Here is a 23,581-nt window from a genome sequence, read left to right as displayed (position 1 = left end):
TGTGTTTTATAGAAATAACTGAATTGGTAAAATCACAGAACCTGCCACCCTCTGTTCCAGGATGTAAGAAATGGCATTCTCAATATTAGGAAGATCCTGATGTCAGTAGCCTCCTGATTTAGTTTTATTGTAGCCTCAGCTCATCAGTTAACTCCACCGTGTCTGATCCTTCATTAGTAAAATGAGAGATAACCTATCTGACAACCAGACAAAGAGCAACAAAGTTTGCCAAGCACTTAAGATATCTACAGGGTGATTTGAAGAGAAAAAGATAATAATCCACTTGGATTTTTCTTTAATGACATGGTGGATTGTCCTGGTGACATAATTTATAGGCCCCTTTCTTTGTCTACAAAGAAAGGGCTTTCAGGACCTGGTACTGTGTTTCCCTGGAACTATACTAATTTTTAGCATGTATCAGGTCCTGACCATGACCTAGATTTTGAACATAAGATCAAGTGAGGCCAGATGAGAACCCCCAAGCTCTCCTGTTTCATTTTTCTTCTGATAAATGTCACAGCACATAAACATTGAAAAGAAAAACATAAAGAAGGTGTCTTTAAAGCAAAATGACTTTTGAAAGCTTTATCCAAGGTTCTTGCAGATAGATACTGAATGTAAGCAAGGTAAGCTATTCTTTTGTAGGAGGGTTTATAAACTATCAGTGGAAAAATATCTATCTTTATCTATCTATCTATCTATCTATCTATCTATCTATCTATCTATCATCTATCTATCTATCTATCTATCTATCTATCTATCTATCTATCTATATCTCTACAAACCTCTCTCTCCATATGTGTGTGTGTGTGTGTGTGTGTGTGTGTGTGTGTGTGTGTGTGTGTGTATATAAAACAAAAGAAGGGATCTTAGAGAGAAAGTCAGGTACATAAATACCAAAATAAAAAATACATTGAGTAAAACAGTGCAAAAATTCTAGAAGTTTCTAATTAAGTTTTGATTGTAGAATTTGCCTTTTCTTAAAGCAAGAAGCCCAATTCTTCTACAGTAGGGTCTTCTGCTTCCTAGCAACACAATAGACAATGTGTACCTTGAACTAGTTTATTTTGAAGGACTACATCTTTTGGTTGTTTATAGTTTCAATAAAACATTTTCTGGAGTTATTAATTCATGTTGCACAACATTTATTTCTTTTATTGATTGTTTATTCAAACTTTTGTCCTAGCATTAAATTCTTATGGTTTTTATTTCTTTATGCATTAAATTTAATTGGAACACAAGACTTTTATTTTGAGGTGTTGGTATTTCAAAAAATATCATTAGTCTTAAAACGAAAAGATTTGATGGAATATTAAATTTGATGAATCACAGCAAGTGTCCGCATTTGTTAGCTGGTGTGGACCACACTGAAGCATTCATTAATAAAGTCACACTACATTGCTTTGAGTAGGTTCTCAAAGGTTAACGACTGGATGCAGGCTGGGGTTCTTCTGCTTCGCTGTTCGAGAGTGGCATGTGTGGAACTTAGTTCACGTGAAAATTAACTATAAAAAGACTTTATTTTCTTTCTCAAAGACCAGGAATGTTGTGGTCCTCTTTCTCTTTTCCTGTTCATCTTTTTTTTCTTTTCTTTCTTCAACCATCATCCAGAATCTTGATCACTCAAGTGCACATGGTTTGAAAACAGCGGCTGGTTAGCTGCAGGATGATGCCAGAGGGGCTGTGGCATCACAGGAGAAGGTCGCCCTCCCTCCTGGCTGCTCCTACCGTGACCTTCACGCAGAAAGATGCTGACTCGATTCTGAATCATCCATTTTGGAAGAGAAGTTGTTATTTGAGAAGTACATTGTGAACTACTTGACTTTCATTCCCTTGGAGGCTCTATTTTGGAAGACAAGACATCGAAATATTTGCAATGTGCAAACAAGAATAATTTATACATGAACCTATTATAATATCCTTTATCCAGAGGGCACCTGAAATGTATTTGTTGACTGACAATAACCACCAGATTCAAGGGTCAGGATCCCACATCCTCCTGTTCTGTGGCTAGCAGCACTTGAAATAATTATTACAATGAATTATTATCCCACAGAATTTTTGAGTTAAACATTTACTTTATATTATCAGAAACAGCATCAGATTAAGCCACTGAAAGTGTGTGGCTGCTTTAAAAAAAAAAAAAAAGCCACGTAATGCAATTCCTTAATATTAAGAAAAGCCTCTATAGCCACTTTAGGGAAATTCATAAAATGTGTCTTTCTCAGAAGTAACTCTTGACAAAGTCATGTGTGAGGGTGAAGTAAAAAAAAAAAATTTGTGCACTGCCTTGATTCTGCTGGGAATTGTTGGTGAAATAAGTGACTCAAATTAGTGTTGTGTGGAAGACCATTCAGAGCATTGCCATGAGGTTGCAGGGCTGACCTGAGTGGTTTAACCATTTCCTGAGCAACTAGAACTTGCTCCGGTGGATGGATGATAGTTCCCGCGTTAGTCATTGTGGAGAGAAAAATAACAGTTCATATAAAAGAGGCCACCAAGGGTTATATGGCTGCAATTGTTTCCAGGTTGGAACAACTTTGTATCTGTTTATTATTGTCAGTGTCTTGTTATATTGTTCTTTCAGAATCGATAAAAGCTAAACTCCCTCCATGGTTTTACTACTAAACTCTCCTGGAAGGGTGTGTAGTACCGCAAGTCAGGAAAGCTGAAGCAGGGAAGGAGGCAGGGCTAATGATGAGTCAGTTAAATCCACATGATTGCACAACCTTCTTCTGAGAGGAAGTTGCTTCATTAATGTAAAACATATGAAAACATTCATGGTTTTCATTTTAATGTGTGAAGTAATTTTTTTCTTTAGAGAAAGAAAGATACACACTTAGTACAGATATTTTTTATTTTGATTAAGAAAGGGTATTTATTCAAAAGATTCATTACTCTCAACTTTTCCACACTTCTACAAGATCTTAATTGCCTGTCACTGTCATGCAGGATTCAATTTATCCTACTTAATATTAGAGTTTATATTTAATGAAAAGGTAGTTTTATTGAAAGTACTTTAACAAGCGTAATTGTTTGCATTTTTCTCCCCTTCATATCGCATCACCCATTCATATCTATTTAGGGCATAAGTGCAATAGACTCTGTTCAGGTATCTAATGCATCATAATGAATGGTATCCACAGAAATAAGCTTTAGGGTCTGGGGCTGAACCCACGGCCCTGTTATATCTGTGCTGGTAAATATTTAACAACCAGCTTCTGGGGCAGTAGAAGGAAAAAGAACTTTGCCAGTGTCCAATGGTTAATGAGAAGGTACCAGACTTGAGTTGGGAAGGGACTGACTGACTCTTGCCAGCCAGTTATGAGTTGGCTTCAGCACCTGACTGTAGAGCCCTCAAAGTTAGATATTGTAATTCTATGATTATTTAACAGATTGGAAGAGGAAAGTTACATTGCTTTAATTTGTTTTTTAATCCCAAAGTATGAAAACAATTGTCCTAAGGGTATCCATGCGCTGACCTTACCCAAGCAGTGGCACACAAAAACACACAACATATGTGTCTTTTTCCAGAAGCTCTTGGTTTAAACAACTTTGTTTAGCAGGATGTCATAGGAAAAGAAATTTCTACATGGGGAAAGACAGAATGGTGGATTATAATGAATGATCTAGCTCTGGAATTTTAAAAAGTTCATTTTTTTTAAAGGTATGGTCTTATTATTAGAATCTGAGTCTCTACAGAAGGAGGTAGCTTTGGAGGTCCTATTCATTCAGTCAATGGAAAATGAGGCAGGGGTACTGAAATCAGTCAATCTTTCCTACTGAAACAGGAATATAGGGTCCATCATACAGGGTACTTTAAAGAAAATTGTGTGGAGTGAGACACCATTTGCAGCTGTTTAGGAGGAATGCTTGCAATGTGAGCTGCCCAGTTTTGAAGATAATGAATTTACGCCTTGCAGGGAGCCAAATGTGTGATCACTTGGACCAGAATCCGTTAAGTATCATATTGCTATTTCTCTGTTTCTTCCCCATCTTAGGTCACATCTAAATATGAACGTCACCCAGAGGTCACCCAGTCGATCCCAGGCCATCCCGGTGTGCAGCTGTGCAGAGCTTGACCTTGAAGGACAGATGGCATCAGAGAGAATCCTTTATACCTTGCACTGGCCGAGGCTCAGCTTCTGACATCTCTGTCTACAGATGACAAAAAGCTTTCATTGTAAGCTGCTTTCTGATGCGTGCTTAAAACCAAGTTGAACACATTAAAAAGGAAAAGCGGCAGAAATCTACTCACTATGCTCTGTGAAGAATTAAATAAAAATTTTATGAGAGTAGATGAAAGGGAAATAGATTTTAAAAAATCTTTATGACCTCCCTCCCCCAATTGGATTTACTATTTATTTCAGGTTAATTATAATTCTTCATTCATTCCAATACACATTTACATATGTCCCATATTATAGCTCTTTTTAAAAAACAGACATTTTAAACAAAGTGTTTCAGAAAAAATATATTTTAGCTGAGTTTGTTCTCTCTTTCTGACTTGAATATGGTCTTGAAGCCCAAATCTTCCCTTAGTAAGATTTACTCTCACTGGGATATAGTATTTTTTTCATGGGTTCCCCTCTAATTTTTTTCCTCTTTCAACTAGAATACTTTCTCAGACCTCCTTCTCTATAATGTTACCAAGATTCTTTGAAGTATTATCTGATTTCAAAACTAAGGCTTAACCATTCCTCTTTAGGAGACTTAAAATAATTCTCTGTCTTTCTAATTTAGTACTTCAGTCCACCATGCACCCACTCCAGTCCTCTTGACTCAACATATTCTTGAAAAATAAGGCAAAATGTTTGAAATTTTAGCTGATCTGATTACACAGAGGCCATGCGTTTGAAGGGAAAAAAATTATATTAGCAAACATTTATTGAGAGGTTTTAATGTCCCAGACATTGTTCTAAATGCTCCCTGTGCATTCCTTACTTAATTTCGACAATAACCTGGAAGAAATAGGTCGTATTATTATCATCCCCATTTTCCAGATGAGAATAAGGTACAAAGAAGTCACTGAACTTGTGTTCAGTCACAGGACACATGAGTGGAGCCAGAATTCTAATTCAGGCAGCGTGACGGGAGCTCACATCTCACGCACCACACGCCAGGCTTCACAGTGTGGTCTCACAACTTGTTTTGGAAGTTTTATTCAGGGCTGTGTGGGGGGGAGGAAAGACCACTGCATTAAGGGCCAGAAGATGGTCTCTTAATTGGATTTGGTCACTAATTAGTTGTGCAAACTTGGACAAGTCAACGTTTCTGGAAAAAGCTAGGCAGAGATCCATTACATTAAGTCTTTTTATAAGCAGCTTATTTATTCTAAATAAATACTACAGCTCTCAGTGGGAGGCCATTTAAGCAGAGCTATTAAGACCAGCATTGCACAGAGGTTCTGGGGTCAGACTGTGTGGTTGATACAGGGCTCCACGCAGGACTTCCTGGACTGAGTCCCTTCTCTGCCTCTTTCCAGATGTGAGATGGGAGCAAGTAGTCAGCCGCTGGAGCTGCTATTTCCTCATCTGTAGAATGCAGATGATAAAAGATGTGCACCCCAGAGGGTTATTGAGGGTAGATAAACAGTACATGTAAAGTATTTAGTACAGCAATTTATATGCTTCTTTATATGACCCAATGAGGTTATTATTATGCCTATTATACAGATGAATAAACGGAGTCCTAGAGAAGTTAAATAACTTGTTCAAGGACATTTACCTTGTGAGTGGTAGAATCAGAACTCTAAGCCAGGCAGATGGGTATTTAACTAATACACCATCTTTCTCCCAGGATTAAGAAGATACTAGATGTTATCTATTATCTAAGCTAACAGTCTCTTTCTCACTATATCCTTCTCCTCCACATAGTTCAGCAGCCAAAGGGTTAAATGGGTACCTGCAAAATACTTCCAGGATCCTGTCCCAACGCTAAATCCCAATGCTAAATCCACAGTCATTCTTAATGGTCAGGATCTGCCTCTGTTCCGACTGGTCAGTACAACACACACACACACACACACACACACACACACACACACACACTCACCCCTTCACCAAGCATTGGTTTCCTTTTCTGGAAAACAAAGAGGGTAAGCCAAATGCCCTCCCAAGTTTCCTTCTAAACTTCAAGTTCCACAGGCTTGGTCAGCATCCACCATCCCAGCCCCATCCCACTTGCTACATGCCCACCTAGAGAAGCTTGTTTCACCAAGGACTAATTTCCAACTTAGCACACAATATTGAGAATGAAAGTTTCACAAGGCAATTACTGGTAGGAATGGCCTTAGGATACATTGAAATTTGCTTATGGCATATGTCAAGTGACTAAGAAAATTAAATGCTGTCCCCAGGAAAGCAGAACATGGGCAGACAGGAAGAATGAGCGTCTGTAGAACACATGCTGAAACACAAGAACTTTAGTGCCCACATTCTACTGTACGTTCCATGCGCATTTAGCAAAGCTTCAGAACCCTCTAACTTTTGAACTACTGTGTGCCACTTAGAGAAAAACGCAAAACCACTTGTGACTAGCAGTGGGCAAGTCAGTCTCTCTGAAAATGCCTTTTTTCTTTGTTTTGTTTTGTTGGTACGTGCCCCTAGCGGGAACCAAACCCGGGACTCTCTGGTCCACGGTCCAACGCTACAACCACTGAGCCAAACCGGCCAGGGCAATGCTTTTTCTTCTTAATAGATAGCTAGAATATGGAATCTTCAGATTAGTAGGATTCCGATATTTTGATACTTGCCTGATTTCTCAAAGCACCCCAAAGTGACTTTTTACTGCTTGATTCTAACAGAACTCTGCCTATTTGGGTTCCCCTTTGAGGAAGAACACTGGCTAGAAAAATTGCCAGTTGGCATCTCTATGTGGACACCCTGTGCCCAGAACCCTTTATAGTTTTCTGGTTTCAGAGTGATACTGATCTGAGGTGGAGCTACTGAAAATGAGGTTCTTTTGTAAAATGCCCAGATTCCTAGTTGTCCCCCACACTGTCTCTTTACCATGGAAATACATGCCTGGGGCAAAACCCCAGAGCAGAACTATTGTTTTCTGAGGTGATTCTGTGTCCACAGAGGAGCAACTCCCAGGTTCCCCCCACGACCCTTGTAATTTATTTCTGCCGGAAGCTCTCTCCTTACCTCACCCTTACCTTGTCCTTCAGGGACCCTGCTCTTCTCTTGGTGTTGGGTGTCCTGGGGTGGGTGGGCAGGCTGGGGGGGGCATCACCCAGAAAAGGCCATCTTGAGCATTGTGTCCTTTGCCATGAGCTAAAGATTCCCATCTTGACTGAAGTTTTCGGCTCCTTTAAGCCTCATCTTGACTCTAGTGATGCTTGATAAAGATAGCAAAATCATACTGGTTGGTAAATAAATGTTAACACATACTGTAAATACAGAAGCCATTTTTTTTTCTTCTTCCTGCAATTGATAATGTTGGTAAATGTGCAATAATAGTATTTAATTTGCACCAGTAGGTGAGAGCCCTGCATCCTTCATTACGAGGCTCAATCTGATTTTTGTTTGTGACCGGCATGAACGCTGACCTCTGCCCTCTGAATGATCTTTCCGTCTCCCAGAAAGTTCATGAAAAGGTCATGGAGCTGCACTGACTTCCTCTGTGTGTGCATGGACGTGTCTTTGCTATTGATCTGGGAAAAGACCTTGCTTTGTCCATTCAGTCGTTTTCTTCACTTTATTTTTAATGGAAACCTGGTCAGTAATTACAGAATTTTTCCACCGGAATTCACACCTGAGTAAGTGCAGAAAGAAAACCTCTTTTCATGCTGGTTATTTAGTCTGTGTTTTACCTGGGCCATAACTCCCAATTAAATGCATTTTTTGAACCTTTAACAAAGCAAACTATGGCACTTACTGGTCACAAGTTCAAAGCAGGAGAGAGAAAGGCAAAAAATGGCTTAATAGCTGGAAATAAAAACACCAGTGAATTTTTCTTATGGATTCCTTCATGTCAAATTCATATCATGAGTGACTGAGTTTTCCCTTTAGATCATCTTGGCATGATCGAGGAGCAAAAATAAAAATGATTTCTAGTATATTCTTGAAGTGATTCCTTCTTTTGATGCTGCCTGTCAACATAAAAGGGGTTATGAATCTCCAGAAACCTGCTCCACTGACACCGGCGTAGCGTAGGCACCGGTTTTCCAATCAGACCGCAGTAACTGGTACAGTTGGAGGGTTTTAAATCTCCACTAGAAAACTACTGCCATTTATGAACAACAAGGATTGTACTGAAATGGTGAAAAATGCACTTGCGTCATATTTAGAATGATTGTGGAGGGGGGATATAACAGTACTTTTCAAGACTGTAAGCAATACGTATATTCCTATCTCGTGCTATTTATCTTGTAGATATACAGCGCTGGAAGCTCTCGGCTGCTAGCTGTTAGCTTAGCATTGAGAAGGAAAGATCCCGAGTTTGTCACTGCCGTATATCACTTCAGCTGTGCCCTTTGATTACACTGGGGCACCGCCAGTCATTAATAACAGGGAAAGCTTTTTGTCTGGCAAATGCATCCTGTATAGTCCTTTCTTAACACCTAGGCATCTTGGTGCCAAAGCAAAGGTAAATTAAAGACGAAGCTTGTTCATTTTACAGCCACGCTTATAAACAGAGGTGGCCTTCCCAGAGCCATTCAAGAAGACGTATTTTTGCCTTGTTCTATCAACTTGAAACGTTTCTCTATTCTGCGTTTGCTCAAGGGAACCCAGTCATTAAATTTCACTCGAACAAACAATATGAGCACAAAGTAATTACAATTTTAATTCCATCACTGTCACATTCATTTGGGTACCAGAGGGTTGCAAAACAAGCCATCACCTAAGACAATTGCTGTACAGACTTAAAAACACAAGTGTGACCATGAAGATTTCTTAAAATGCAGAACGTGAATGGAATTTGCAAAGTGGAATGCTTTCCAAGGTGGGGAAAAAAAACTAACAAAACAAAACACGTCGGAATTGACGCCCACTGAATGTGTTGCTTTGAAAGGTTTACATCAGTAACCAGTTTTTCAGACAGTGATGATTTCCCATTAAAAATTAAGTCACCCCAAAGTTGACCAATTGTTAGGGACCTTGATTCACATTAGACCGACTCAAGAAAAAATGGATTTATAAATGCTATCTTCTTATGTGAAACACTGCAGGTTTGTAAAAGCGAGTATAATAATCATGCTCTGTCAATTTTATCTATTTCCTTTCTATTGCCAGTAGAATCTGTTAGAATCCTTCACTTCTTGCCTAGACTATGACAATAGCCTCTTCTGTTGTTTTCTTGTCTCTAGTTCAGCTTCCTTAATTTAGAGTTTTTCAAAGTATGAGATTTTCATAACTCACTAGTGGATGGTGAAATCAATTTAGAGTCCCTATAAATGTTTTTAGGGAAGAAAAAAAAAAAGGAGACCAAAATGGAATAGAGCATATTGCAGCACATTGCGCAAAGTAAGAACAAACATCATTCCCTGGAACTCTCTTCTTCAGGGGTGTGTATGTGTGTGTGTGTGTGTGTCTCCATAGTCTTACTCTCATTGGTTCCAGATGTACTTCTTCTGTAAGTCTTGTCAAAAAAGTTTCAAAACCTCTGTTCTAATCCATGTTTCCCAAAATAAAAGATGCTTCTAGGTAATTTGGGCTCAGAACATTGGCTCATGTGATGAGAAATTTATTGCCTTTTTTTCTGCTCTTTATCCAGTTTATCTAACTGAGAAAAGAAGAAAGTCTCAGGTTGGGGAGAGTATCCTTCACACCCAACTGACACTTGCTAAATTCTTTTTGTTATTGTTGTTTTTAAAAAAATTAGAATAGTCCTTATGCTCAATACTTTTGATTTAAAAAGTGGATTGGCCCTGGCCAGTTTGGCTCAGCGGTTAGAGCGTCAGCCTGCGGTCCGGAGAGACCCGAGTTCGGTTCCCGCTAAGGGCACGTACCTCGGTTGCAGTTTGTCCCCGGCCCTGGTTGGTCGTGCGGGTGGCAGCCACTCGATGTGTCCCTTCACGTCGATGTTTCTCTCTCTCTCTCCCTTGCTCTCTCTCCCTCCCACTCTATCTGTACAAAAAATGGAAAAATATCCTCGGGTGAGGATAAAAAAAAAAAAAAAAAAAAGTGGATTGAATTTTATAATATAATTTTGTTAATATTGCTTTCATTGTGTTCATTTTTTTGTTGTTGCTTCTGCTCACCTGAGGATATTTTTTCCATTCATCATTTTTATGGCAAGTGGAAGGAAGGGAAAGAGAAATAGAGAGAGAGAGAGAGAAACATGGATGTGAGAGAGACACATCAATTGTGCTCTGACTGGGGTCAGGTGTAAAACCTGCAATGCAGGCATGTGCTCTACACCGGGAATTGAACCCGAGACGCTTCAGTACCTGGGCTGATGCTCTAACTATTGAGCCACACCATCCAGTTCACATTGTATTCATTTTTAAAGAAAATGACACTGACTTTCCATTTATACTTGTGATGGAAAGTTTATTTTTATATAATTTAAAGGGGAAAAAAGCAGTTTAAATATTTAAAGAAAAGACATTAGGGAATTTAGAGTACAGGAGATACATGGTTAGGACAAACACATGATTTGCACATGCAAATTATTTATTTTCACTGAAGGTGGGACAACACTATTGATCAATTTTTAAAATGACTGCCAGAATAATCTTTCTAAAATTAAATCCAATTCTATCATTGCCTCTACTTAAAATCGCTCTGCAGTGTTCCACTGTGTACAGGACCTGACACCTGCCTCCTTTCCAGCTCATCCAGGAGTCCTAGGTGAACAGCCGTAGAGAGGTGGAAAAGGACCCAGAGCCAAGGCGTCTGCCCCGAGAGCCTGCCCCACCACCAAACGGCTTGCTAAGGATGAGTCAGTTGCCTTTCTACTCTCAAGGGAGAGTGGGATGGGCACTGAGAACCTGCTTCCCTTGGCTCTTCCCCGTCCGTCCCAGCTTGCAAAAGGCAGATTGTGGAATTTTTCAGCCTCCATAATTGTGTAAGTCAATTCCTACGATAAATCTATTTTTATATATATGTATCTGTATTGGTTTTGTTTCTCTGGGAATCCTGACCAAGAGAGTTAGTGTTCTGCCTGCTTGGGCCCCTGCAGTAGTGAGGGCAGAGGCGGAAAGGAGGAGGAGGTTGAGGATCAACCCTGGGCTGTGATCCTTGCAAAACCCCCGAGGAGAAACCAAATACCAGAGCAGAAGGCCCATCAGAGAACCAGCCACAAATAATGGATTTGGAGTGAAGAGGCTGACTCTCTCACTCTGAGTCCTACAACATTTGGTCTGACAACCGGTTCTGGGGCACACTCCTACTTGTCTCCATATACAAAGAAGACCAGGTTCTTATTGACCCTCAGTATGGTCAACTGAGGGAGCTCAGAGCAGGTAAGGGCCTTTTCGATCCTGTTAAGGAGAAGCAATGTGTTCCCAAATAGGATGCAGAGTAGAATTCTAGGGGAAATACTAGCTTTCCAAACCCAAAGTTCTCCATAGCAGTGATTCTTCCTTGTTGGGGCTGATCACAGAGAGAGCTAGGCCTTATAAAGTGTATGTATTGGTATGATTTCATACATAGAGATGGGACAGGAGCACAAGTCCTGTAGATGGAAAGTAGGGAGCAAAGACAGAGGTGAGGAATTACAAGGCGAGGGTAAGATATATTTAGAATTTAAGTTCAGAAGCGGAGAGAAACGTGCAATAAAATGGGCACAGTCTCTAGAATAATCACATTAGTGTTCTCACTCTGGAGGCAGTGTTGGCCTATTCCTAACCTCTAGGAGAATTCAATGCTTACGCCTCCCTTCTCAACACCAACCCACTGTCAGCAACTGAGGCTCAGCGTGTCAATGTCTCCAGCAGGGCGGAGGTGGTGTGTTAGTGGTGGGCACAGATATCAGAACTGATAAGAGAGGATTCTACTTTGAAAGGCCATTACCCCACCCACCCCTGTGACAATCAGTTAATCCCTGCTCCCAAGAGAAACAACCACGAGATCCTAGCAGTCAAACATGGGGGGTTGCGTTCAATGACGCCTAAGATCCCTCTGGGCTTAGCATCTGGGACTCTTTTCAATGCTTGTTTCATGTTGACATCATCTTCAACTATGTAATATTTAAATGAGTTAGAAATATTTTGGCTTAAGAAGAACAGTTACTACTTTGCCCATTTCACAACAGAATAGTATTAACTACCTTGGGAATGAATTATAAATCATTGCAATGACTGTGTAATGCATATATATGTACAAGGAAGGCAATGTGCCAGAGAGCATGAGATGTAAATGGGTTTGATATAGTGGTCCTTACACCAAGGAACTCACAATCTAGTGGGAGTGATACCTAAACACACAGATAAGGGGGTGATGTGATGCAGTGGCGGAGAGGGTGGATTCTAGAAGGTGGCATACTAGTTAATGATTAACAGTTGGTGATCTGGAAGAAAATGAGGGCTATACTGGTTTGCAGTTCATGCTTATTTCCATGGTGTATATGCTCTCACTACAGGTTATCTTAAGCTACAGACATGCTATCACTGATGCAGAGTTAGAAAGAGTTGTTAGCGCTGGTATGAGCTGGCCCTACGGCACCGCTGGTCTAGAGATAACCCGTCTGGTCTCAGTCTTCTCTGTGGCACGTACTGGCCGTGGTACTGGTTTTTCGGCATCAGTGTCTTCCTTGGGAAGGTTGGATGACAGTGGTACGTACCTCATGGAAATTCTTGAGGGGTCCATAAGAAAAGCCAGTAAAGCATTTAGAACAGTGTCTTGTGCATGAACTCAATAAATGTGAACTATAATATAATTACATACAAAGAGCATGGACAGATGGCTTCCAGGTGGGGTATTCTAGGGTTTAAGAAGGAGGTAAATTTTTTCTACAGGTGGGACGGGTGGGGATTATGGAAGGGGAACCTCACGTGTTGGGGACGGCATGGCAAAGCCAGGCAGGTAAGAATGTACTGGTCATGTTCTGAAAATTCTGTAGAATTTAGTTTCGCTGGAATATACGTTACTTATATAGGAACAGGGAGATTAAATGCTGAAGCATGAGGCTGGGCCGTGCTGTGGGGCCTTGAACGCCAGAAGAACAGACTTAAATGGTTCATTTTCTCGGGGTTTAATTTCTGTTATTTCAAGCTTTGATTTGTAAACAAAATTCAAGCTTTAACAGTTTACAAATTGCCCCAAATCCCACTATTTTAAAAACAGCCTTAACACTTGTGCGTTGCTAGGCAGTTTAAAAACTACACTCGCATTTCGTCCTCAGAGCAGCCCTGAGATGTTTTCCAGTTGCAAGGGACTTGGGAATCAAGTTAAAGAGCCTCATTGTTGATTAATTTATTCAACAAATATTTGTTTTGACAGAAACTATGCCAGAATCACCCGTGGTCAATAAGAGAGCGGAGGTTCCTGTTCTCAGCAAATTTACATTCTCAATGGGAGGCAGACAACAAACAAATACATAAATTATCCAGGTAATTAAAGATTGTGGTATGTGGTCTGAAGGGAATAAACAGGGTCCTGTGCTGCAGAGGGTCTGTGTGGAAAACTGTACTTTAGATGTCAGTGTTAGGAGGTGACATCTGAACATCTGAACCGATGCTGGGACAAGAAGGAAGAGGCAGTCACTGGAGACCTCGGGGCAGAGCATTCCCGACAGAGAACAGCAAGTGCAAAGGCCAGCAGCCCACCTGCGCGCGGGGGGAGGGGGGAGGATGGGGGAGGGGACAAAGGAGGCCAGTGTAGCAGAGAGAAGCCGAGTGAGCAAAGAGGGGGTGGCAGGAGAGGAAGCAGGAGACTCAGACAAGGACCAGATCTTGAGGACTTTGGATTTCATCCCAAGCCATGGAAGGATTTTAAGCAGTGGAGAGGTATCATCTGTTGCGGCCAGAACAGACTTGCAGAGAGAACAAGAGTATAGACAGTTAGGAAACTGGAGCCCAGACAGAGAAAATGCAACATGGTTGGCAGCCAAATCAGCTACAGAACCCAGGTTTTCTGTTTCAAGGTCCAGAGTTCTTGTCATTTTGCAAAGAAGAAAATGTCCACGGAACGTTTATTACTGTATGTACAGGAGCATCTGGAAAGTTTATCATCTTCCCAGTCTTCAGAAAAGATATTACGGAGAGCCTTTCACTGTGTGTGTGTTAGACAAACTGAGAGCAGTCTTCAAGTCTTTGCTAGTCTGTAACTCACTTCAACAGGCACACGCTGCAGTCACCAGGGTGTGGTGGGCATCACACCTGCTGACAACCTCATCTCCATTCTCTCCAGTCTCCTGGCCCAGAGACCCCTTGTTTTGTTCATACTGGCATTGTGCCCAGATAAATCCTCTGTTTTCTAGTCTTCTTTGCGGTTAGGAGTAATCTAGTTTTGACCAAGTAGACTTTTGCTGAGGATTTCTGGGAGTTTTCTTTTCCTGGTAAAGACCTCACTTCTTCCTACACCTTTGTTATTTCCTCCTTAGGTGAAACCGGACGGAAGCCACAGGTTAAGATGGCGGAGGAAGAACCTGGAGGAGCCTGGTCCTTCATGATTTAAAAGCTGCTGTACCAACTGTGCACATATCACTCATGCTTTCTGACATGTGAGAAAATATTAGTCAAGCCGCTGTCTTTGGATTTTTGTTAAATGCAGCTGAACACATCTGAAGTAATCCACTAGACTGGAGGGAGATAGAGATAAATTAATACACAGTGTCTACAGCTCATGAATATATGAGGTGGGATGTTAACTAAGTGCTTGAGTCAGGCAAAGGAAGAGTTGAGGATTTTCCTAAACAAAGAAAGTATTTTTCCCAAATAAAGAAGTACAGTACTTTCTTCAGGAGGAATTAAGCCATCAGCTTTTACAATAAAATTCCCCACCCATGAAGGCTCGACAAACAAAAAGACCTGGGACCATGGGCATTTAAACTACACCAAGAGGGGGAGCTCTGGAGGGTGTCCAGCTAGCCTGCAGCCCGTCAGGGCAAACTCGCCTGAAGGGAAGAGTCAAGGAGTCCAGGTTACAGCCTCCTTTGCAGGTTATGAATCTAGTGTTACATCTGGAGTCAGCTCAGGGGGTTGTTGGTCCCTTTTATAGGTTCACAGCCTGCATCTTCCTGCCAGGCTTCTCCCACCCAAGAACGTGACAGGTCTCTCTGAAGGTCAGACATTCTCAGGCGGGCACCTCCACGGCTAACCTGAGTGGATGTAAAGGAGCACTTTCTGATTTCTTTCTTTTCATGACCACCTGAAAGTACTGTCTGGCCCCATTTGAGTCTTTTGACAGCTTATTCAAAGGCTCGATATGAGTCAAGCAGCAAAGAGTGTATTCATGTCCACATTTTCCGAGTTGCTCTTAGAACATGCATTTTCTCTCTTACACACACACAGACATTAGATTAAAACTTGAGGGCAAATTCTATCTGTAATGATTACGAAGTGGTTTCAAGGCCCAGTACAGCCTAAGTGCTATGTGTTACTCCATAAATATTCTTTGTATATTTGAGTCATGGACTCAGAAGGAGTTCTCCCACCTGCTATAGAAAACGCTGGATGACAGTTATTAAGTGAGCTTATAGAGACAAGAGGACCCCCAGGCTCTTTATCCCCATAAAAGTGCCCCGAATGCATAACCACTGAATCCTGTCCAGGAGAGCACGTCTAACCCTGGACTAAATTGAGAACTCCAAATGGTCATTATCCATGGAAAATAAAACATTAGGAAGGTTACAAAGAAAGCCTCTCTATAATCTACTGATACAGCCCCATGGCCAGACTGTTATTGTAAGAGGCCCGTGGTGGAGGTGGCTCAGTTACCTTCCCAGGTGTTGGACGCTGAGTGATGGGAGCACCTTTACGTGTTTCAGTGGTTACAATATCCCCTCTTAAGCAACTTACACTTTGGTATTAAAAACATTATTTGTATGAGACGTAAAAACTCACGTTTGGGGAATATAGTCACTGAGGTAATTTATTTTTCTTTAAAAAATGCATTTTAACGTATTTCTTGCCGTTCCTTGGCTACTTGTCCAAATGGTGTCACAGAACACCGGTGTTATGGCTATTAGGTTCTCGGGTGGGACTTGCAATGATTTTCACGCTGGGGCTAGGGAGAGAAAGGAGAGACCGGTGAGTTTATCGGGCAGCAGGAATATATACTTTTCACAAATGCACAGCATCTTGAAAGTTTGGTTTCCCATCACCATTTATATTCCTGAGGAATAGATGAGTCTCTCGCTCTGCAGCAGTGTTTCCTGACATTTGGATTTACAGTGTTCAAGTTGAAGTCTCTAGCCCTTTGCAGTCTGTCAAAAACAGCTTCTTTGTCCATTTATTTTTGTCTTCCACACCCAGTCTGAATATCTTTTGTAAATTTATACTTGACAACCCTCGTATTTCAGTAGCTGGCTTCGGTTTCACAATCTACCTTGCTTGCTCAGTGACATTAGTTGAAACAACAAATTTAATCCATGATGTCAATAGTAAATTATAGCAGAGAAGTAATATATGTCTCACATCATGAAGGTCAAGGCCATGGTAAAAACACTGCAAATTCTGGAGCCATTGTGTTTGAGCAAGTGGTGGACTCTTGCTAAACACTAACATTATGAAAATAAGATCAGCACTAAAAGCTGCAGTTGGCTAATCTTATTTTTTTTATATCTTTTTTTCTTTAATGGAAATTTTCTAAAAGCAGAAAGCTCTTCTACTCTGTACTACACTGTGGATTTTGCTCCCATGGACATTGGCTGTGTAATTATATTTTATATTTGGTAGTGGATAAATAATTAAAACGAGAATTACTTTCTTGAAAAGATTCATTTAGAGCACACGTTTTCTATTACCATAGCTCTTGAAGGGGGGAGGGGACATCGCCTCCTACCTACCTAAACTACCTTGCCATTAAAGTATCTAAATTACCTTGGTGAATTCTGAGCACAGAAGTGGTTGATGAATTGCTTTTGCATAAATGCACTTTCCCTTTGCTAGAATCTAATTTTATGAAACACACTCGTGTGTGTGCGCGCGCACACACACACACACTCACCAAGAGACACACATATACCCAAGCAACTACTGAACCCTCTCAAGAAGAAAAATTGAATGCTGGAATTTTCTCTATATAATGAAGTTTTTTTAAAACATTGCCAGTAATATAAGCATCTCTGAGGAAAGCCCAAATGGTTTCATCTCCTGTAGGGAAGATCAGTTCATGAATCACTGTTTCCACGCAAACGTGTTTCATTCCTTTAACTGGTGCTATCAATTGTACCGGCTGATTTTTTTTTTTTTTAAGTATCAAAATTTGATTCTGGCTTAAACTCATTTATTATAAGTAGGAAAAAAATCTTCCGCAGAGTGAACCAAAAAGCCATTCTGTGGATGAAAGAGTCTGAGAACGCCATCGCTTGTGTGGTTATAACGTGTTTGAAGGGTTTGATCTGTCATGGGCAGCCCCAGCGACCAAGGAGGTTTCTTAAACAGCTGACAGCCCTCGCTTGGCTCAGACGTATTTTCATTTGCTAATTAGAAACATTAATTTTAGTTTCCATGTGTTCTAGCTGAGTGTGTTAGATGTAGGAAAGAACACAGTATCTGAGCCCAAGATAGGATGTGCTGAAATAACGTGACATTAAGTACTCCCTCCTGGCAGAGTCATTTGCTATTTGTGTCAGAGAGGATGGAAAAAATGTCTTCAGCTACCTTTGTGCCCAGTGATACCCAATGCTTTATAGGACTATTTTTCTGTTGGAGCGGAGCAATGGCTCTAAAGAATCTGAAGAAGACAAACAGGCTGGGTGGAAAGGAAGTAACCTCCAGTGGGGTCTGAAGATGCTCAGCCTCTCCCTTGCCAGGTCTCCAATTTGCCTGCCTCCAATACTGCATGGAGTAATGAGTTTGACCGCGGGCCAGAGGGGAGAGACAGCATGGAGGCCAAGGCGACAGAATCCCACGTTTCTAGTCTAGTTTTCTCTGTCTCTCTTGTAATTGCTTACCACCAGCAGCTGAAAAAACCCATCTCTCAAACTGACCTTGGGCTGTATGAATGCACAGCTCAAGTTCATGCAGCACTTTGAAGAAAGAAAATAACTCCTGCATGTGAAGGTATTGCAATTAATAACTATATTTTTTACTTCTAGGGTTTCTTTAATTTGTTAATTGATGCCCATAAATATACTCTAGAGAACATAAAAGATATAATGCCTGCCTGCGAGAACCTTGAAATTGAAAATCATGGCAAAACCCCACAGCCCTCTAAGTAATCTCTTGGCCTTTGATGCCTCTCTAGGTCATACTGCTACAAGGGAGGAACGAAACATGGGGAACAGGTGTCACTCATGACGGGCTTAGTTACAGTGTCTCGTGGTGACATGGATGCACCGGCAGCGTTACCAGCATGGACTTACACTGACTTATCCATCAACGCAAGATTGCTGGTGTGGGTTATGGGTCTTGCCTTACATCATCAACCTGTGGTTGTGATGTTTTTCCTCATACTCAAATAGCAAACTGATTTCCTTTCTCTATTGTTTTGTTATAAAATAAAATAATATCCTACAAACCAGATTTTAATCATTTCTGACAGCATCTAGGTTTTCTGCTCGACTTTAATCCAAGAGTGACGTTTGTTTCCTTAGTGAATGAGTAAGTGAATTGTAGCTGGTGCTGTGATCTGCCCACTGAATGGACGTCCCTTTCACAATGGTAGTGAATAGAAACTTTAAAAAATTTGCTCTCTTAGTTTGGCCATAAAGACATGGAATCTTGGCCTCTGGGCCACGTGGCTGCTTCTGTGGCTAACTGTTGGCAATAACTCAGTTGTTGAGCGTATTCCATGTCCTAGGCACTGTGCTTGGTGCTTTGTTTGCTGGATCCTGGATGGGACTTGCAATAGCCCTTTCAGTTAGGTTTTATTTTTTCCTCATTTTTAAAAGAGAAGACTGGGACTTAGCCAGGCTAGGTCACCTTTCACAGCAAGCCACACCATAGGTTGGTTGTTAAACTCTCGGCTACTCTCCTTTGGGTCCGGTGCCCATCCCTGCTCCAAGAACCCACTCATGGATCTAAGCCCGACTGCCTCCAAAGCCCTGGTCCCAGCCACTCCCCCATCCGGCCTCATTTTGGATTCACATCACAAAGGCCCCTTGCATGGGCTATTCCCCCTGCTACCTCTCAGTCCTGGAGTGACACCTGCACATCCTTTAGAATTTAGAAAGCAGGGCCTTCCTGGGCTCACCGCAGCGCCGAGCAAGTCCGCTCTGCTCTTGGCGGGAGAGCTGGGAACATGACGAATGATGGCCGCCTGCTCCGGGAATAAACAAACTCTTCATTATTCCATTAGCTAGGTTCCATTTCCTGCTAAGCCTAACAATTTATTAGCACTATTTAGGTTAATGTATGGCTGTATTCTTTTACATATTTACGTTCTATTCTCCACATGACGACATATGTAGGTGTTCAGATCCCCTGTGGGGTTTTTTGAAGACAGAATGAGATGAGTCCGAGAGGCCCACCCTCGCAGCGTGCTGAGACCCCTGACCCCCCTGGAACACCAGTTCCCCAGGGGGCTGCGAAGACCATCTCGTGGCCACTGGAACCAGACAGGTTTGAGACCTAATGCTGCGCAAGGACACGTTAACACGTGCTTCTCAGTCATCCGAGGCTGGAGGTAAACCTGCACTAGGCGAGACCCCCGGGCTCCAATTCCCAGCATCTATGTGCAGGGGTTTTCTGAAACCCAGAAAAGGCATGTGGGGGCTTCTGTCTGGCAGTTCTGACTCTAGGGAAGGACTCTTACTCTTTTTTGTTTTTTTTAATCCTCACCCGAGGACATTTCTCCATTTTTTGTACATTTCTCCATTTTTTGTTCAGGTAGGGTAGGAGGGAGAGAGTGGAACAGAGAGAGAGAGAAACATTGACGTGAAAGGGAGACACATCGAGTGGCTGCCACCTGCACGACCAACCAGGGCCGGGGACAAACTGCAACCGAGGTATGTGCCCTTAGCAGGAACCAAACCCGGGTCTCTCAGGACCGCAGGTCAACGCTCTAACCGCTGAGCCAAACCCACCAGGGCAGGACTCTCACTCTTGAACAGAAAAGGCATTATTGCAAGATCATCTCAATACTGGAATTGGGAGGGGAGAGCTCAGTCCCAGGGGATGAAGGGCACCGCAGGGCCATTTCTTCTGGCTTTTTCTCTCTTTCTCTGGGCCTCTCACACACAACTGACATGGTCTTGACCTCTTGGTATCTGTTCCGGGTGACCCCAGTGCCCTCGCTGCCCACGCTGCCCTCTCCACACGCACTGGCTTCTTTCTTCCCCACGCCCCAGGGTTTAGAAAGTGGGAGCCAGGGAGCCAAGCACGGCCTGAAGACGTGCTTCATTTGGCCAGCGCAATGTTCAGACCGCATTTTGAATGTAAATGTGTTTTGGTTAAGTATGTGTTATTGCCATATGGTTGCAAATTTTCACATTTACTTTATTCAAATGAAGGCTTTTGAGTGTGTGACCACTGTACTCTGTATATATTTTCGGTGCACCTTTGTGCTTATTCATGATTTATACTATCCCTTAACTTTAACTTTAGCTTTCTATGACTCCTCATGCCCTCGATCCACATCCAAATAATATGCTCTGTAATTTTTATTTTTTATTTATTTTTTTAGCTTTTACTGCTAACCCTCATTGATCTGTTTATCTCCATGTACATTCCAGAGAAAGAACCTTTCTAGACCATACTATAAACAGGTCAGTCCAAGGTATGTCTACTGACATGCTTATTTTAAATGGGAAAGTGCTTTGTAACTTGTACAATGGTGTACAAATGTAAGGTGTCCATTATTATTGTTATCATATGTTTATATTAGGGTCATACAGATAGATCTAACTATCAAAAAATGTATCTCCTGGCATACACAATGATTTATTGCTTTGGAGTTTATCCAAAGACCTTAGCTAAGAAATACCGCAGTTAAGCTTTGAACCAATTTTTTTTTTTTGTAACTGATGTGAACATACTCGTGGGTCTTCTCTTAGGATCTATGGGGGAAATTTTCAGATTCAGACAAATGGCTCAGATTCTTGGTTGGGTGGTATATCTGTAGGCATAGACAAGGCCTCCTGGAGAGATCTAGGCAGGAAGAAGTTATTTAGGAGTACCTTGAAAACAGTTTTATTCTTGGATACTACGAAGCCATAAGTGTTGAAAACTGTTGTGTGATCTTTATATATGCTTATCGATTTGACTTTTCCTCATCTTTGTGATACTCACTATCTCTAATATCATGATAATTTACCTGTTTCGCCCTGCTCCAAACTCTCCTGCCCATATAGACACCAATTAAAAATAAAACACAGTAGAAAAAGCTCTTCCGTCTCCTGTAAGCTTTGGGCATTTAGGCTGATTGTCTCTCTCTCTCAGTGTCTCCTTTTACAAAGAGATAAAGACAACCATTATCAGAGAAGTCATACTACTAATTTGAAAGATTTTCTAAATATTTAAACTTAACTAATAAAATAACAAGTGTTTACAAAGAACATAGTCTCAGAGATCTCATAACTAGAACTAATTAAGTTTGGTAATTAGCTTTGGAAAGAAACCAAAAGCAAAGAAAACAATTAGACAAATGATCTCTCAGTCTAGAAGATGCAAGACTTTGAAAGCCTGCGACTCAGTTCAATGTCTCTGAAGTTTTCTGCTGAGACTCACTGGAAGCCTGAGGCCAGATCCTGGCCCGGGTGCTGTGTGCTTTGGTCCACTTCACAGGCATGCCATGAAGACAAAGCAGATCGCAGATGTGAAGACACATGAGCGTTTAGAAAGAGAAGTGTTATGTATCTCCAAAGTGTTAGCATTATCGCCATTACCTGTTCTAGCAGAACTTTTTCTTCAAGGATGTTGCAGCATAGGACCCCTTTGTAGAAAAGCCCAATTAGTAAGAATAAACAATAAAAACAAGACAGACAAAGCAAACAGCAAAACCTTGAGTCAGCCCACGAGTTGCCAGCCAATCATCCTCTGCCCTTGTGAAGACTGCAGAAGGCTGAGCACCAAGTTGAAGAGCAATACTGCAAGGGGACCAAACCATTGTGTACAAGAAGTTGTGTATGCAGGAGTGGGGGGCAAGGGGGGGTCAATCAAACTTTCTGGTACCTACAAAATGATTCAAAGAGCCCTAACATGAGAAGGACTGAATCTCTGTGAATGCTGACAATTATAAGGTGACACTGCCCAATGATCTGTTGCAAATGCCTTTGTGCCAAGTTCTCCCCACTTGGTTGCCTCTCTCCCCTCCTCCCTTCATCTTTTCTCTCAGTCTCCTCTCCTTTCCTTTCTTCTCTCTTTTCTTTTTATGACATCACATTTCTGTCTTAAGCTAAATTTGTCATCTATTAAGATCTAAATTTTACTGATTTGCTGCCAGGCTGGTGTCTTTACCTGGTAGGGTAGACTATTTTTACCCCCCCCCCCCCCATTTTTATGTTGAAACCTAATCCCCAGTGTGATGATATTTGGAGGTGGGGCCCTTGGGATATGATCAGGTCTTGAAAGTGGAGCCTTCATGAATGGCTTTGTGCCCCCTATGAAAGAGACTCTCCCTCATCCCTTCCATCATGTAAGAACACAGAAGACAGCTTTCTGTGAACTGGGAAGCCGGCTCTCACCAGACACTGCATCTGCCAGTGCCTTGATCTTAGATGTCCCTGCCTCCAGGGCCATGAGAAATAAATGTTTATTGTTCAACAACCCCACCCCAACTTATTTGTGTTATAGCACCCTGGAACTGAGACATGCCACAAAAGTAGAGTCTGAGCCGAGAACTTGTGTGCAGGGGGTGTCTTTGGAGGTGATTCCAGGAATCAGGAGTGAGAACTAGGGAGTCTGAAATGGAAAGGGAGGAAAAGCCAACCACAGGTTCCAGTGGAGTTGGCTCCTGCAGCAGGTAACTGGGGCTGAATCTTACCAGGACCATCTGAGGCAAGTGAATGCTTATCAGAACTGCTTATAATGAAAAGCGTTGAGAACAAAATGTGTTTATCCATCAGCTCTCATTCCCTGTTGATTAGGGGTTCCCCCAGCTGCTATGGCATGTAACTTGAGCAGTCTTCCCACAGTGTGATTCCTAAGAATCCTCAGAACAGGAAGGTGAGTGAGCTCTTTAAATGAGGTGCTGTTAGCAGAGTGGCCCACGAAACCCCTAGGCACACATGCAGTGGCTGGTCTGAGTGAGAAGACCAGTAGGATGTGAGGTGACCCCAGGGACTCTGACACGCCAGGCCTTCCTTAGCCTGCTGTTGTGTAATTGACTTACGTTAACCTAATAGAGGAATTGACATTTATTCCTTTTAGATTTCATACTATTGATTTTTGCCCAGCAATTTCGCCTAGAGAATGTTTTAAATATTCTGCTTCCTTTACTTATAATTGTTCCAGTCCTAGCCAGTTTGGGCTCGCCAGTCAGGTGGTTCAGAGCTTCGGATACGAAGTCTGAGGCCTGGACTCAAATCCCAGCTCCACCACCAAGTAGCAGCGTGACCGCAGGGAAGTTACTTAACTTTTCCCATC

Source organism: Molossus molossus, unplaced genomic scaffold (assembly GCF_014108415.1).
Source record: "Molossus molossus isolate mMolMol1 unplaced genomic scaffold, mMolMol1.p scaffold_m16_p_11, whole genome shotgun sequence".
Taxonomy (NCBI): domain Eukaryota; kingdom Metazoa; phylum Chordata; class Mammalia; order Chiroptera; family Molossidae; genus Molossus; species Molossus molossus.
Note: the sequence above shows the minus strand (reverse complement) of the source record.